The sequence below is a fragment of the Ostrinia furnacalis genome, unplaced genomic scaffold, assembly GCF_004193835.3.
Source record: "Ostrinia furnacalis isolate ACB-3 unplaced genomic scaffold, ASM419383v2 OfSCF2378, whole genome shotgun sequence".
Taxonomy (NCBI): Eukaryota; Metazoa; Arthropoda; class Insecta; order Lepidoptera; family Crambidae; genus Ostrinia; species Ostrinia furnacalis.
Window position 1 is genome coordinate 397,519 of NW_021132617.1, and position 17,333 is coordinate 414,851.

A 17,333-nucleotide genomic window follows, 5' to 3' on the forward strand; every position below is an offset into this window, starting at 1 on the left:
TGACATGTACAAATCCTTGAGTCAGAGTTCACTTCTCTAGAGCACTGGACTACGGTGATGACTCTATCTATCTACTATGTAAAAGCTCGCCTAACATTATGAGTCTCTAGATATTAATTAATTAGTAGCTACCTATTAATAAATCAAATCAAAAATTTTGTGGAATTAAAAAGACCTTGGCATTTTTGATGTCATCAACTAACAAGCTAACAAAACAAGCGCTGTAAAGTCCTAGAACCAGTTTTTTGGACAAACAATAACTATCTTCAAGGAATTCATAAATCTCCTTCTTCACTTAAAGCTCATGTAACTGTTAAAAGAGAATGTGTCATTTTGCAGTCGAATTCATATACAGAGAACAGCGCCGAAATTCTTTCGGGTACAAACACAGTTTGCTCACACGGATAGCTTTATCAGTAACGACAACATGTGATTCGATTGCCGGCCGGTCGCGGCTCACTTTAAAAACAAACACTACATGAACTGAGCTTTGTGCAGAGGAGATAGAGCATCATGTAGGTTGTACGCAAGTTGTACCATACAGACCATGCTGGCACCACGTGTTAGCAAACAGGGTTGTCAAATAACCGGTTATAATCACATACTCGAGGTAATAACCAAAAACACCACACCGTTCACTCACTTCAGCAACATAGAGATTTCTTCCAAGTATTTCACAATGTTTAATAATAAAATAACGGTGAACTACACGTGAAGACTGCGACACAAATTAGATTAGTAACGTGACTACGCGACGTCTAGCCACCGATGTTCAACGTATGAAACTAACGCGAATTTTCGTTTGATTTGGTATGTTGACTCGCCGGCCTTCGTATGCGAGACCCATTCGGATAGTCAACCCTGTTAGGCACGTGCGCTTCATCTTAGGTCAGCCGAATACTAAATCATTCGTTATGCCTAATGTGCTTGCCCTATAGTATGTGCCCTTCGCATGTATTCAGGAGTTATGAAATAGGCAATATCCTTGCAAGCAAGGCATTGTTATAGCACATTATTCAAATAGGTCGTAAAACGCTCAGCTGCGTAATAATCTGTTTACATTATTTTTCGTTACGAATGCTAATGACATTTATCGCGTTCACACGAATGGCTGTAGCATAATGTTCATTAGGCCAAATTTTTATCCAGATGTTTATAAAATTAAACGAATCATAGCATTAAAAATGTTTTTACATTATAAAACGCGAGGTGCATTACGATTAAGGTCATTTGTAAGCAGATGAAAAGGTTTTATTGAAAATCCAAAAGTGATTATAAAACATTGCGGAAAAAAAATACCATAACGAAACAAGTCTTTTACCTTAAAATAATTTCTATAGCAATGGTTATAAATACAAAAGTAACAGTTTAAAAATATTATTCATTAATATTCAAAATAACACACTGAAATACAGGTAGTAGCTACTCTCACTAAATAACACAAATAACATTATCTTAATTTTCAGGTAGTTCGCATTATAATAAAGAACACGTATCAATGGTGAGGTAATATCCGTTACCGAACGTAATATTACGCGTTTTTCAAGTGCCCAGACACTGAATTGTTTAAAACCATCGTTCGGCTCACGCTCATTCGAATAGATCATTTCATAATCGTGACCAATCGACTCGCTGGTCATTCACCTCTTGTTTTTAGTTCCCGATAAATAGAGCACAGTGAGGCTATTGATACAGCTGACATAAACATGACCTTTTACCGAAACATAGATTTTATAAACAGTGCATTTCATCAGCGAGTTGGCACGGAACGGACCAAAATAGACCGGTCCACCACTTCACTCGCGCTCGACCTTGCGACACGCTCCCAAGCCTGCTCCTATATCTGACATTGAGTGCCTGCAGGGCTACTCCCAACTTTATTTGAAGTTTCGAATGTTTCAATCAGGTTTCATCCCTCTCACGCAAAGCGAGATGCCTGCATGGATGACGGTGACAACACCAGGGAGAATTCACTGAAATAGTAGACTCGGTCCACCACTTCACTCGCGCTCGACCTTGCGACACGCTACCAAGCCTGCTCCTATATCTGACATTGAGTGCCTGCAGAGCTACTCCCAACTTTATTTGAAGTTTCAGATGTTTCTTTCCCTCTCATGCAAAGCGAGATCCCCGCATGGATGACGGTGACAACACCAGGGAGAATCCACTGAAATAGTCTCCGTCCACCACTTCACTCGCGCTCGACCTTGCGACACGCTTCCAATCCAGGGTCCTATATATCTGACATTGAGTGCCTGCAAAGCTACTCTTAACTTTATTTTGAAGTTCCGATGTTTCCTACCCTCTCACGCATAGCAAGATGCCAGCATGAGCAATAGTGACAGATAGACCCGAGACTACGTAATCGGCGCTAGGAAATAACCCTGCTGGTCTTATATCTGACAATGGGAGTGCCTGCAGGGCTACAGACTCCCAACTTTATTTGAAGTTTTGAATGTTTCCTTCCCTCTCACGCAAAGTAAGATGCCGGCATGAACGACGGTGACAGATGGGTGCTAGGGAATAACCATGCTGGTCCCTTCTATGAAATTGAAAATGATAAGGGGATTTTCAGTATCCAAAGTACCTATTTATTTACAGCAACTCCCATTACTTCAAACAAGAAAAGGATATTATGTAGAGACAAGACTGGTTAAATTATGCCATTCCATTTGTTGTGTTTATTGACAGTTTTGTGTTATTTTAGCTTTTAATCATAATATAGCTATCGAAATATAAAATCCAGAATGTAGAGCTGAAAAAACGGTCTATAAGTTACTAGGAATAATTTAAGGTCAGACAGTAATTAAGAAAAGATGGAAACAATTAATGAATAAGGAATTAGATAATGAGGTCATGCCGACCTACTTCAGTCTGATCATTGTGTTGTGCCAATTTAAAGTAATAATGCAATAAATTCGTATCTAGGATAATGATTAGCCTTGTGTTATCTGCAGATCTAAGGTGATAAGTATTACGCATTTATTCAATATAGGATGTTTTAAAACAAATATTAAATTAAAGTAGCACTTATTATTAAACAATACATAAGATTTTTCCAAAAGACGTCATTACGGTTTACGTATTTTGGACAGTTGAACTCACTGTAAAAAAAAATGATTTAAACGCTATAGCCTGACCAGGAACATAAAAACCCTCGCCATGTTGCGGAAAACTAATGGTACTAATTTCTTTTAATGGCAACAGTAACTGAAAACTTCATTGACATGTCACCTTGCATGTCAGTCTATTGTTGTCAAAGTGTAAAAAAACTTTATTTTAAATGTGTGCAATTGATTTTGTGAATTAAATTGCTAAAATATTTTTATAGTCGTGAAAGAAAAGTGGTTCACGATGTGTTAATGTATTTGTCGAAGAGAAATACTAAGGGTTCGGACAATATTTTCATTGAATAATGTTTCCGACAAAGGTTGTCAAATTGACTGACATGTACTCGCGCTCGACCTTGCGACACGCTACCAAGCCTGCTCCTATATCTGACATTGAGTGCCTGCAGAGCTACTCCCAACTTTATTTGAAGTTTCAGATGTTTCTTTCCCTCTCATGCAAAGCGAGATGCCCGCATGGATGACGGTGACAACACCAGGAAGAATCCACTGAAATAGACTCGGTCCACCACTTCACTCGCGCTTGACCTTGCGACACGCTCCCAAGCCTGCTCCTATATCTGACATTGAGTGTCTGCAGGGCTACTCTAAACTTTATTTGAAGTTTCGAATGTTTCATCCCTCTCACGCAAAGAGAGATTTCCGCATGAGTGACGATGACAACATCAGAGAATATCCACTGAACTAGACTCGGTCCACCACTTCACTCGCGCTCGACCTTGCGACACGCTTCCAATCCAGGGTCCTATATATCTGACATTGAGTGCCTGCAGCTGGTGCTGTCTGAAAAATCAACTATAATGGTCACAGCCGTAGCCTTTGTGTTAAAAATAATCTCCCGTACTATGATAATATCAATCCTCACTTTCCTCACACTTACCTTTCCGTTATCACTGCACTGGTATAATAGTATGTAGAAATAAAAATGTTAATTAAAATAATAATAATCATCATTAGACGTTTAGACATATTCAAGTTCTTTATTTAGTGCTTTCTTCTTATGATATTTTCATTAATACAATGTAATGAAACTATTTTCAACCTTATGTCTTACACATAGAGTTCAAAATTAATTGAAGAAAAAATACAAATCATGGTAGCATGATGTGCCAGAAACTCTAAATAAATTCTTAAATAATAATCTTTACTTGCTTATGAACCAAATAGTATGAATTCATGGATAAAATAAATATTTTTTTCCGACGCGCATTAAAATTCGCCCGCTGTGTCCTGAAGAAAAATTTTTTTTCACCTACTGGTTTCAAAAAAAGTACCATACAATGGTATATATTTATAATCCTGATAAATGTAGCTTTCGGGACATATTTTTTTTATTAGATTATCTCCAGTGGTTTAAAAGTAAACGACGTTTATTTAAAAAAATACTTTTTGGTTTTTGTGAATTTTACTCCATATTTCTATTTTTTTGTATGAAAAGCCAAAAAGTTTGTTCTAGAAATAAATTCACCATCCTTTAATTATCCGAAAATGACACCACACTTGCCCTAATACCCATAGTTTTGAAGATATGGGCCTTAAAGTGAAGCGCGGCAGAAGGAAACTTGCCCCCCCTCCCCCTGCTACCACAGGGGGGGCTCCCGATGTCTACCGACGGAAATCTACTCAGGAGCACCCAAAGAACAACTGGTGCAAAAATGAGCCTTCTATACCAAAGTGGAGGGGTTCTTGCACTAAATTCCCTACTAGAGACAAGACTGGTTAAATTATGCCATTCCATTTGTTGTGTTTATTGACAGTTTTGTGTTATTTTAGCTTTTAATCATAATATAGCTATCGAAATATAAAATCCAGAATTAGCTGAAAAAACGGTCGGAAAACGGAGAAATAGAGCTGAAAAAACGGTCTATAAGTTACTAGGAATAATTTAAGGTCAGACAGTAATTAAGAAAAGATGGAAACAATTAATGAATAAGGAATTAGATAATGAGGTCATGCCGACCTACTTCAGTCTGATCATTGTGTTGTGCCAATTTAAAGTAATAATGCAATAAATTCGTATCTAGGATAATGATTAGCCTTGTGTTATCTGCAGATCTAAGGTGATAAGTATTACGCATTTATTCAATATAGGATGTTTTAAAACAAATATTAAATTAAAGTAGCACTTATTATTAAACAATACATAAGATTTTTCCAAAAGACGTAAACCGTATTACGTCTTTTGGACAGTTGAACTCACTGTAAAAAAAAATTGATTTAAACGCTACCTAAGTATACAGTATTTTATAAATTACTACGAAAACAATCCTACCTGTTCAATGAAGAAATTCTTAACGGCAACTCAATGAGAAATAGACAAGCCTCATTGATCGTAACTCTAAATTTTTTTAGATCATTTTGAGTTATTTATTGATCGGGAAACCTCTTGATAAACGTCATATTATTAATCCAATGACATGACAAACAATCGGGAATTACCTTACTTATCCACTCGAGAAGTAATCTGATGAAAAATAAAATAATGAAAAGATCAGAATAGATCTTGAAAATAAAGTAAATAAGGCCAATAGTTGACGTAAAAGACTTAATATTTATTTATGAAAACCGCTGGATGGTTATTATAACAAATGAAGCTGCCTTAAGACTTTATTTGGTCTTGTAGCTAAGGCTAAGCTCTAATAACGCAAGGAATTTGGGGCAATAAATATGTCATGTGACTCACGATGAAGTAATAACTTTTTATTACAATTATTTATCACAGTGGCTGAAGCCTTTGGCAGTTAATATCTAGATAAGTATCATATTTTACGAGTAGTCAGCATTCTTATTACAAAACTGCTGATTACAATACATTCTCATCACTTCACTGAACTCAACTTTTTTTATTACGAATTTATTTATGTTTCTAAAATCGGTTTTTGTAATTTTACGATATTATGCAGTTTTTCTTTTTTTTGTTTGTTTTTTTTATGGCCTAAAATGTGTGTTATATTTTATTTTCAATGGTGAAACACCAATGTAAGTTACAAAATTATTTATTCGATTCGAACGGTTGTTGTAATTATGTGCGTGCACTATTTCATGAGAGACGTTAACGTTGAATTTAATTAAACATCTGAAGTGTCCAAAATTAGATTTCCGCTCGGGATGTAGGTGGATAGGTATTTTTTGGCTACGGCTACTGATGTAGAGTTGTGGATAGCGGTCACGTGGGCATTGTTGTCTTATCACAAAATCGAAGATCTATTGATTTGATTTAAGTAGGTCGAGTTATCAATATGCGTGCACGCAGGACGTGCTTTTACAAAGAATAGATAATTAGACATCGTCACACAATGAGAACTACATAAGTGCACTAATCGTTTTGTGGGTTCGTCTTTTGTTATTGATCTTTTAATCTTTTGCTAAATGCTATCTAATATTTTACTGGGACAGGACAATAGCTTTGGGAACTTTTGTAATAAAAGAAACTTTAGTATGATAAGGAAGACAGGTACGAAGTTAAGTAGGTTTTTTCAACGAAACGAATAGGGTAAGTGCGCTAGTTTTCGTCCAATTATCGGAGTTGCCAACTTTGTGATGCGAAATGAATATCTTAAAATACCCTTACTCATATGTATGATATGTCATTTTAGTCCTTATATAGTCTACTTTACGTTAATATTATATGACAATAAGTAAATACCACGGGTTTTTTTATAAAAAATATTTTATGCAAAAGAGGCGATTTCACTAGTTTTCGTCCAAAAAAATCAGTTTTCGTCCTAGTGTACGTTAGTTTTCGACCAATGTGTAGAAAAAAGGGTGCAGTTGAATTAACAAAACTGCTGATTACAATACATTCTCATCACTTCACTGAACTCAAACTTTTTTTATTACGAATTTATTTATGTTTCTAAAATCGGTTTTTGTAATTTTACGATATTATGCAGTTTTTCTTTTTTTGTTTGTTTTTTTTATGGCCTGAAATGTGTGTTATATTTTATTTTCAATGGTGAAACACCAATGTAAGTTACAAAATTATTTATTCGATTCGAACGGTTGTTGTAATTATGTGCGTGCACTATTTCATGAGAGACGTTAACGTTGAATTTAATTAAACATCTGAAGTGTCCAAAATTAGATTTCCGCTCGGGATGTAGGTGGATAGGTATTTTTTGGCTACGGCTACTGATGTAGAGTTGTGGATAGCGGTCACGTGGGCATTGTTGTCTTATCACAAAATCGAAGATCTATTGATTTGATTTAAGTAGGTCGAGTTATCAATATGCGTGCACGCAGGACGTGCTTTTACAAAGAATAGATAATTAGACATCGTCACACAATGAGAACTAAGTGCACTAATCGTTTTGTGGGTTCGTCTTTTGTTATTGATCTTTTAATCTTTTGCTAAATGCTATCTAATATTTTACTGGGACAGGACAATAGCTTTGGGAACTTTTGTAATAAAAGAAACTTTAGTATGATAAGGAAGACAGGTACGAAGTTAAGTAGGTTTTTTCAAACGAATACTGAAAGGACGCACTGGAAAATTTGTATATCAGGCAACAACGATTTGCGAACAAAAAACTGGCCTGGCAACAACCGCGGCCGATCACCTGGCTGATGTCAGAGCGCAAAAAACTGCACTCCAGTGCTTAGGCCCCGGTATATGCCACTATTTATCCTTATTCTGTCTGTCTGTTACGCTTTCACGCATACAACACTGAACTGATTTTGATAAAATTTGGTATAGAGATAGAGTCCCGGGAAACGTCATAGGATAGTTTTTATATCGGTTTTTAAAACAGTGACGCCGCACTCGCGGTAAAGTTCTTCTGTGACGGACAAAATTTCACACGGGCGAAGCCGCGGGCAAAAGCTAGGAGAATAAGTAGAAAGCAACGGAATCACACTTCGTGGCGCACTTTCATGCAAATGGAATGTAAACAGATTAACAGACGCTTCGTCGGCTCGGCTTTTACCAAATTCTAGTCACTTTATTGATAGAGCAAGAAGCCTTGAATTTAAAATCTAACAATAGAACCGTTGACACGTTTCCAAATAAACTATCCTTGGTCAACCGTTTCAAGAATCTAAATTACTACTATTTTCAGTTCCGCGTCTTGGAACACGCTCTTTAATCAGTAATTCGCTAATACGTTATCTCAAAGACTTTTAATCCAGCAATACCCCCTCGATAAACTTAATCATTTATCGATTTGCCGATGAACAACTATGTAAATATTTGCGACAATATCAAAGAAAAACAACATAGATATTCTCTTTTGTTGACGAGTGGACCGTACAAATCACGTGAAAATCAGTGGTTGCTATCGATACTGAAGTACGAGTCCAACATGACGACATACTTGATGAGATAGCCCGTTTGTTTGGAAATAAATCAAGAGTCAAACATTCGGTCGGAGCGTGCTTGAGTATGGACACTAAAATGATTCTAAAAACGCCAATTTAACCATGTGACACCAATTTATTTAACTGTCGGAGCTTAAATAATATTTGAGTTCTAATTAGGTACACTACATACCTATTATTGTGACCTAAATATACCTACAATAGGATATGAAACTGATAAATGAATCCGAATAATTAATCTAGTTAATTGCAATTGGATCATGTAAGATTGGCGAGTGTGCGTTAGTTTTTATTGCGTGTAAAAGCTAGTACTAATTAAAATACAGTAATTGAGCTAGCATTCATCGTAAACGGGCTAAAGGCAGACGATCTAGGACTCGTATGTAGGGGACTTTCTAATGCAACTTGTCACAGCTTGGTAACGTTTGTTTACAAACGCAGGCCTTACAGTGTAGTTTACTTTGCTTTAAAAGCTAACTGTAATGGTGCGTCCACACTGGGCGAATATACTCGCGCGGCAAACTCGACATCCTGCTCACCCTGCTCTTGAGTGAGCAAGATGTCGAGTTTGCCGCGCGAGCACCAGCGAGCCCAGTGTGACGCACCATAATAATTAAGTTTCAAGTACAGTAGAACGCCGATTATCCGAACGCCGATTAACCGAATCGCCAATTATCCGAATCAGTCCTAAGCGTAAAATAAAAAATTAAAACCTAGTAATTTTTGATTTGTTTTGATGAAACTCTGATATATTTCAACTGAACGTTATTGTAGCAGTTCTACAATAACGCTCAGTAGAAATATATCTGTTTTTTAAACTTATTAAAGTTTATTCTATGTGTGACAGTTCGTTTTTTCCTATGTTCGATTATCCGAATTTTCGATTATCCTAATCAGCCCCGGTCCCAATTAATTCGGATAATCGGCGTTCTACTGTACATTTTAAGTAAAACATAAAGCGGTGATATAAGGTATACTTACTTAGTATCAGGAGATATCGTGCGAATCATGAATATATTTCATAACATAAATACTGATCTTAATCTATTCAAAATTACAAAATATTAAAATGTTTTGAAATATGACGGCATTACGAATAATACCACTATTGACCACTATGAATTACTACTAACTCAATAGTAGGTGCCTTTTGTAAATGTCATGTTGACAAAAAACGTATTAGTATGCAAGCACAATATGCATTGTTTTATCGGAAATAATGGTGTTATTTTCCATAGAAAAAGCGGATTTCGAGGCCAGGGCGGGCCATGCGCTATGGATATTTTTGAACGCAGTTGCCAACTAATTTTGGATATGAACTGAACTGTGAACATTCAATTAACGCCGAAAACAATTTATTTTCTAATAATAATGTAATTAATTACCTAATATCTAAATGTCTCATCAGCATAGTAAGGTTGAATCTCATTTTACCCCCTTAGAGGTGGAGTTTCGTAAAATCCCGTCTTAGTGAGCAGCTATCTAAAAGGAACCCCCATGCAAAATTCAATACTTGGCACTTGTAATTTCTGAGATTTCGTGATTAGTGAGTGAGTCAGTCATTCAATCAGTGACCTTTCGCTTTTATAGATACAAAAAGTAATTTCTGCGAAAAACATAATGTCGTACCTACGTAGGTACGTGTTTCAAGTCACATAATAAATTCTCAGTCATATCTTCCAGTAAAGTAACAATAACAAACAATAAAAAGAGACGTCCCAAAAAATTAGTATACGTAATCATTGGCGTTAACGCCCACGCGAAGGGATTTACATGCATGAGCAATGAGGTCTCGAATTTAATTTTAGCCTAAAAGACTGAAGAAAGAAGAGAAAGACGAAGAAAGACCTTTCTCAATAAAATAAGTTAATTTACTTACTTCAACTATCACCCTATTAAAAAATATCATCTTAAAATCTTACTGATTTTTCTTTTGTTTTTTAAGTTATTTCAAATTACTTGCCTCAAAAGGGATTAGTTAATTTTTATTTCCAGTTTCAAAATCATTTGAGTAATCATGAAAAAACTCATTCTGACATGGTAGTCTATTTTTTAAAATATTCAAAATTAACTTCTAACTAGTTCTAACTGCTTCATCAGAGTAGAAGTTGATGCATGGCTTTTATTATTTCAAATTATTTTATGTTTATGTTCAAACTTGATCTCCTCATAAGAGCAGACCTATTCATATTTTCTTGCTGTAAATAATAAATTAGAGATCAAATCCATAAATAAAGGACAAATACATCAAGTTTGTCTTACACAACACTGAACAGATAATAAACTGAAAAACATACATGGAGATTTCCATGTATGATACATCTTTCAACAGAGCTTCCGTGAAGTTCATGACACAGTTTAATTTATAGTTATTTACATTAACTGATTCTACAAGTTAAATGAGGGTTTCCTTGTTATCTCCATGGTTGTTAATAGGTACATGAGTTTATGGGTTAAATACCATGTGCTGCCTCAAAGTAATTAATTGATGCTTTTCTGTTTATTAATTAAAAACAATACATTACATGTGTTGACTGGCCTAGTTGATAGTACATTGCTTAAATGCTGGATGTTGCTTGTATTAATTCCAGTTACACAGAATAATGCTGAGTTACACCACCTTATTTTAACCATGACTATAATCATAACAGGTGTTTTGTATGGAGTTTGACATACTTTTGATGTATGTTAAAGTTGCAGTAAGAGGGTATAATACAGCCTTAGAGATACATAATTTTACAGTGCTGGTTACCACCTTGGTCTTTTTTTTTTATTTTAAGAGAAAACATTAAATATTTTATGCCACAGGGCTTAGCCAATACCTCTGTTATTCCAGGAATATCAAACACCTAAGATAACAAGTTGTTTGTCTCATAAAAAATATACATATTATTGAGTAACAGAAAAAACCAGTTAACATTTCATACAATTTTATTGAGTGTAGCAACAATGGCTTTATTTCTACCGTTTAAAAGTGTCAATGTCCGTTGCCTGTGCCACTTAATAAGGCTCCTTCTACTAGTAAATATAGATTCTTTAATAAAAACCAATAATTTCGACGATGATAACAATTACCACATCTGTGTGTTATGAAAATCAAAGCAAATAGGTCAATCACTTTGATTGCATTCAACTGTTTTTATACTTGTTGCTTGATTAAATAAACACACAATTTATGTTTGTAATTAACAAAATATGTAATGAGGCATATATCAATGTTAACTACAACTACTTATTTTTAACTACATACAACCATAATTCACTACTACTCCTTCTTTGTAGGAATAAACTGTTACAAAGTATGTGCTACAGCTAAGTTTAACTTCAATAAACACAGCAATCCAAAAAGAATAAGATGATTGTTTTACTTTGATTTATTTACTTTTTTCTTACCCATTTTATATTAAATAATGAAACTTTTTAACTCATTTATAATTTATGTTATTTATCCTATATTACAAGCCTAATAAAATAAATAAAATATAACTTTCTTGGAATTTATTAAGCCTACAAAGAAAAGTTTTATTTAGTTCATTGCAAATATAACATAATCATGCTAAAACATTAGAAGTTATTATAAAATAAGAAGAAAAGAATAAGAAGTTAAGAACATACCTTGGTGAAGGTTTCCATAAAGTTTCTGTCAACAATACAATATCATTCCACTGTTTTCAAATATGACGACAAAGAATTATTATTCACTGGTTACGAGTTTAGATCAAAGTCACAAAGAAAAGTTCAGTCAAAATATACCCACTTAATTTTAATGCAATTTGATTAAAGAAATACTGACACGAACAGGCTGCACTAAACTGGAATAATGTAAATAAGTCTTGTAAACGTTAGAAAATTAATACAACAAAAGAAATTAAAACATTGGGCATAAAAAATTGGAAGTACGGATTTGTACTGTGCGTGCAAGTGCAACCACAGCCAACAAAAATTACAAATTGACAAATTGAAATAGGAACAAGTTAATGTCAAAATGACAGCTTCGGCCTGCATGACAGCAAAGAGACGTACATCATGAGTATCCCTTTTTTATCGACTATCGATGAATCTGAACAAAAATCGTTAACTGGTGAAGAGAACTGGGTATTAGTTTGAAAATAAAATCATTGCACTATTTTACTGTGTTGTTCATGCTAGCCCGGTCATGATAAAAATAATGTAACTTCGACAGTTTATGTAGGTAATATCTTGTAAAGGGCAACCTTGCTTATGACGTTTGTTTTTAAACAGACATTAAGAATAAAAAATTAATGTCCCGAAACCTCAGCCGAAGACGAAGACGTCTTCTGGTGCGCAGCAGTAAGATACGCTGCTATAGGTCAAACATAATTGTAAATTATTAACAAATAGTGCTAAATTTTTATCAAACATCTAGCCAGCATTCGTGTTATCAGCCGCTGCTTATGAAATTTAATGTCAAAACTAACGATCATTTTTATTTAAAGAGACATCATTATTTTTGACAGTAAATCTAAAACAAAAAAACCACCATAAGTTGTGCTCTTATGTTTATCTTACAACACATTAACCAATTGACCTAATGAATAAAAAAAATAAGTAGGTTATCGCTTTAATTACGGAAATAAGACATACTTTAGCTCGAGTATTACTCTCAGTTTGACATGAGCCGTCACACGTCCGATTTTTAAAGTTTTTATTTTTTATAGAAGAAACATTCTACAAGGTAAGTTGTGCTCTTATGTTTATCTTACAACACATTAACCAATTGACCTAATGAATAAAAAAAATAAGTAGGTTATCGATTTAATTACGGAAATAAAACATACTTTAGCTCGAGTATTAGCCATTTCTACAGCTAGTTTCGACTTTCATAGTTCATTGTAATTAATAATGTACATAAAAAGCAACGATAACACCACTGTTCGAAAGCTACATTCATCTGCTATCATAAAAACGGCACTCCATTCATAGCCTTTCTAAGAAGCGGTCATAAACATTAGTTTTTACGACTAGGGTCCCACGCGCGGCGGGTGACGTCATGGGGTCGGCATTCAAGGACGTTTTTTTGTTTATGCGTCAGGTTTGCTAGCGGAAGGTATCGATAAAGGTTCCCTGACATCACTATTTATTTAATCGTAACGTTCCTAACCACGCAAGCATTTTTTGTTTGATGTTAACAAATGCGAAGTTTTTTTATAATAAATATTTTTAAAACCAACTGCTAAAAAGATAGAACCCTTTTTCTTAATATTTAGAACTTTTTTAATAATATGCTGTACAATGGCACTGAATAATAATAACCTTGGACTACAATCAGTTTCTAAAATGTCACAACAGATGGCGACAAAGGCTAGGCGCGGGAAAACTTAAAAGTTTTTTCATGTGTTTGTGCATAGTTTGAGACAGTTTTGAATTTCGATGAACCTATATAAAAAATGTGAAAGTGTGTGTCTATGACTATGTAAATAAGTGGATTTCTATTATTTAATAATTTTAAAGTGAAGTTCTATGTTCTATAAATATTTACTGGAAAGTTGGAAACACGAAAATTACTTGATTTGAATTTATGGTCTGCATGGCTGTAGAATAATTACGAACTTGAAATTCTCGAAAATCAATATAGAAAAATGTGTCTTCCAATAAGAACCTAATAAAAATGACTGGTATATTTGTGTTGCTATCTTTTTGTCTTAAGTAGCATTTAGATAATGCTGTCTAATATTGTAGGTAGGTATGTATTATGTCCTACGTCTAGGAATATTGATAGCAGTAGAAACGCAACGTAGGTTGTCTGACTTGTTAGGTAGATTACCTACTTAGATAAAACTGTGCATTGCATCTATGAATAATCGATAGTAAATAGCCCAACTATTCGGCTACTAGGCTACACATAAACAAAAGTCAAATGACCAAAAGTCCCCTTAATTTTATTCTCGTCGTTACCCATAATACAATACTAAGTAGGTTCCTATTGTGGTAATATGCAGGTTTGTTTAATACTAGGAATACTCGTGGGTGTCGTGGCGGAAACACGCTTCACGAGCATGCACATACAGCATGAGCCATGCTCTTTAAGTAATTTATTGATGGTTCATAAATAAAAATGTTAGGTAAGTAAGTACTTCTAAGTATTATCGTCTGGCACCTATTCCTGTTAATTGGTCAGTCAATGCTTAGGCTGAGTTGCACCAACTTACTTTAACCGTAACTATTATAATAACCGGTGTTTTTTGTATGGAGTTATACAGATTTTGGACGTTTGTTAAAGTTAAAGTAAGATGGTGCAACCCAGCATTAGTCACCATTCACCCCAGTCACCCCACCAGACTTCTTTTGTTGTCTGGCAGGCAGCATATTCTGAAAGTATAAAAGAACTTTCGAGTAGGAAAAACGTTCGCATCGTGCTTTTCACCTATCCCTTTCAGTTTGTTATAGTTATGACGCAGAAATAATATAATCTTCAGTCTAGAATAAGTACGGAGTTTATTGTCATATTCTTAGTAGAGCTAGCACTCATTTGCGTCGTATCGTAGGGGCATTTAGATACTCACGTCTCATTTTAGTGGCTGGAAAATATTCCATGAAAAATATAAAATATTCGATGGTTTTTTAGCTATGTATAGCTTACCCAGATGCATGAGAGAAAGACACATGGTAACAAAATGTTTGCCTGAAAGTGCTCTTAAAAAAATACATCTTACTAATTTTCAGACATGTTAACTGAAGATTAAAAATCTCTTAGAAATAAGTAATCAAAATATTTAAAAGATAACGTAATTATTGCAAAAGTAGTCATTTGAGAAAAATCCTTCAGGATTTGTTCACAACCTCTCAAGAGCAAGCTGTGCATGTTTTCAGTTCTCTGATATCGTTATCATTACATGTCAATAAACTTCATCAATTCACCTTCTATTTACCTAGTTACTATGCACTTTTGATACAAAGCTATTATTATCTCACTGATTTAAGTACCTAGGCTGCGTAGGTAGGTAATGTACGTTTTCCTTAAACAGCTCTTTAATAAAAGATTTCAAGGAAAAAACTGACACGATAGAAATCTTTAACTCACGTGATAAAAGTTCAAACATCGAGTTATATTTACCATGTTCAAGAAAATTACCTACTTTATTTAATTTTAATTTTTAATACTTACTTGCCTTTCACAAAATAATGTTAGCGATATGGGTAAGTATTAAGTCTAAGTCCATTTGATGGCACCCCTACCAATCCTAAGGCTTTACGAAGGTTCTTATCACAAACTTATCTAATCCACTTATGTGTCACCTATCTTACATCAATAACGCCTACCTACTTTGGTAGGTAAATAATGGTTAGTTTAGCGCTGTTAAATATTGTAAAATAGATACAGACTACATTATTTATCTAAGTACAATTATAACTAACTATCCAATACATTTAATCTGCTATTAAAGCCGTGTGGTGTCATTTTGTATCAAACTGATTAAAAAGTAGTAATTCATAAAAAATATAATATGACAGTGATTTCAGAAAAAAATTAATTCCAACAAAGGATCGGGAGAAAACCTAAACAAATCTTGTTCATGAAATTTTAATCTCAACATATTTTTAAAAACAATCGCACTTGGTCTTGCTTTTCCTCAATCGTATTCCCTAGAATTCTTTGTGCATTTCCTGGAAATTTCTCATTTCGTTCTTATTTAAGTTTATGAATATTAATACTCATAATTTAACGATGACTAATGAAAAGTAGAGAAAGTAAACAATTATCTTTTATGAATTTCTCAAATCTTATTATTGCACAATAACTTTTTTGCTTATCATAATTTAATTATTATCTGAGTTCTTATGCATAACTTTGCTGTGACCCATTATTTTCAAATCGATGTTCATGGTTTTATTACGGGACTACATATATGACAGAATCACACTTTCTAGAGTTTCTAGTTTCTGTGTTTAATTGTTATTTCTCAGAACAAAGATGATTTATTTTATTTTCATGCTCCTCATAGTCAACACACGGATGAGACAGCACTGTCGCATTATAGAGTTGTATTACACTAACTACTTTACTACAAAAATATATCTGATGGTGACTGAATAGTTATAAAAAGCTTACGTTAAATGCACTGAATGATGTGTACAGTTCAATTGCAAGCGATATTATCCCATAAATACATAGTTGTATTGGACGGTTGGATCACGTTGCATATTGATAAATTGTATAACGTCAAGATGATCAATGAAGATAAATTTGGCAATCGATGAGAATAAACAAATTGCATCATTTTCATCCATTGAAGAAAAACTTGCTTATTACTCCAAAATATATTATTATTAGGTAGTGTACCTAAACAATATGGTATAAATTTCATCACCAAAATTCACCAGTATTTTAAAAAAACAATCGCGTTTTACGAAACATTAAAGTCTCCAAACGTTGGAAACTTTACGTTGATTATTCATAATAATAATTTTCCATTTCAATTACTTTATGGCAATTCATCATACGGCTGTCAGAGTTTTATTAGTCTAGACTCTGGACTCTAGCGTCTTTATTTTCTGAGTCATTTGTATGAATTTATTGTAGTAGGTATTTAAAATAAAATTACTTATTATTAGCTATTAGTAAAAAAGCTTTCAATGAGATTATTGAGAAATCGAAAAATTCGAAAAATAAATATTTTATGTGCATTTTTCAGCAGATTATTTCAGGGTATTTGATAGATTTCCTAACGAAAAGTTTCCAATCAGGAGGATTTAATTAGGTTACAATGTAGAGTTTTTAATGTAAAGGATCTAGACGAGGACAGCGGCTAACGCAATGTTGTGTCGAATAGTTTTTATCTTAATTGTTTATATCTACAAGGGCTCCGTCTGTTACATGGAGCTGAATCATTACTGTATTAAATACAAGTGTGTCATATGTATTTTATC

At 34.0% G+C, this 17,333-nt stretch overlaps 1 protein-coding gene across 2 annotated transcripts in view; it reads right to left on the reverse strand.

The window, feature by feature from the left end:
* The window catches only part of LOC114355269 (uncharacterized), a 31,687-nt gene extending 19,286 nt beyond the window's left edge, over nucleotides 1–12,401 (reverse strand). The window contains exon 1 of one of the 2 annotated variants that reach the window (XM_028308020.1): nucleotides 12,060–12,401. The gene's annotated coding sequence lies outside the window, so the exon portion shown is untranslated. Of the gene's footprint in view, nucleotides 1–643; nucleotides 760–12,059 lie in introns of those variants that run through there. The other variant, XM_028308021.1, reaches the window with a different exon arrangement.
* Between the last annotated feature and the right edge of the window lie 4,932 nt (nucleotides 12,402–17,333).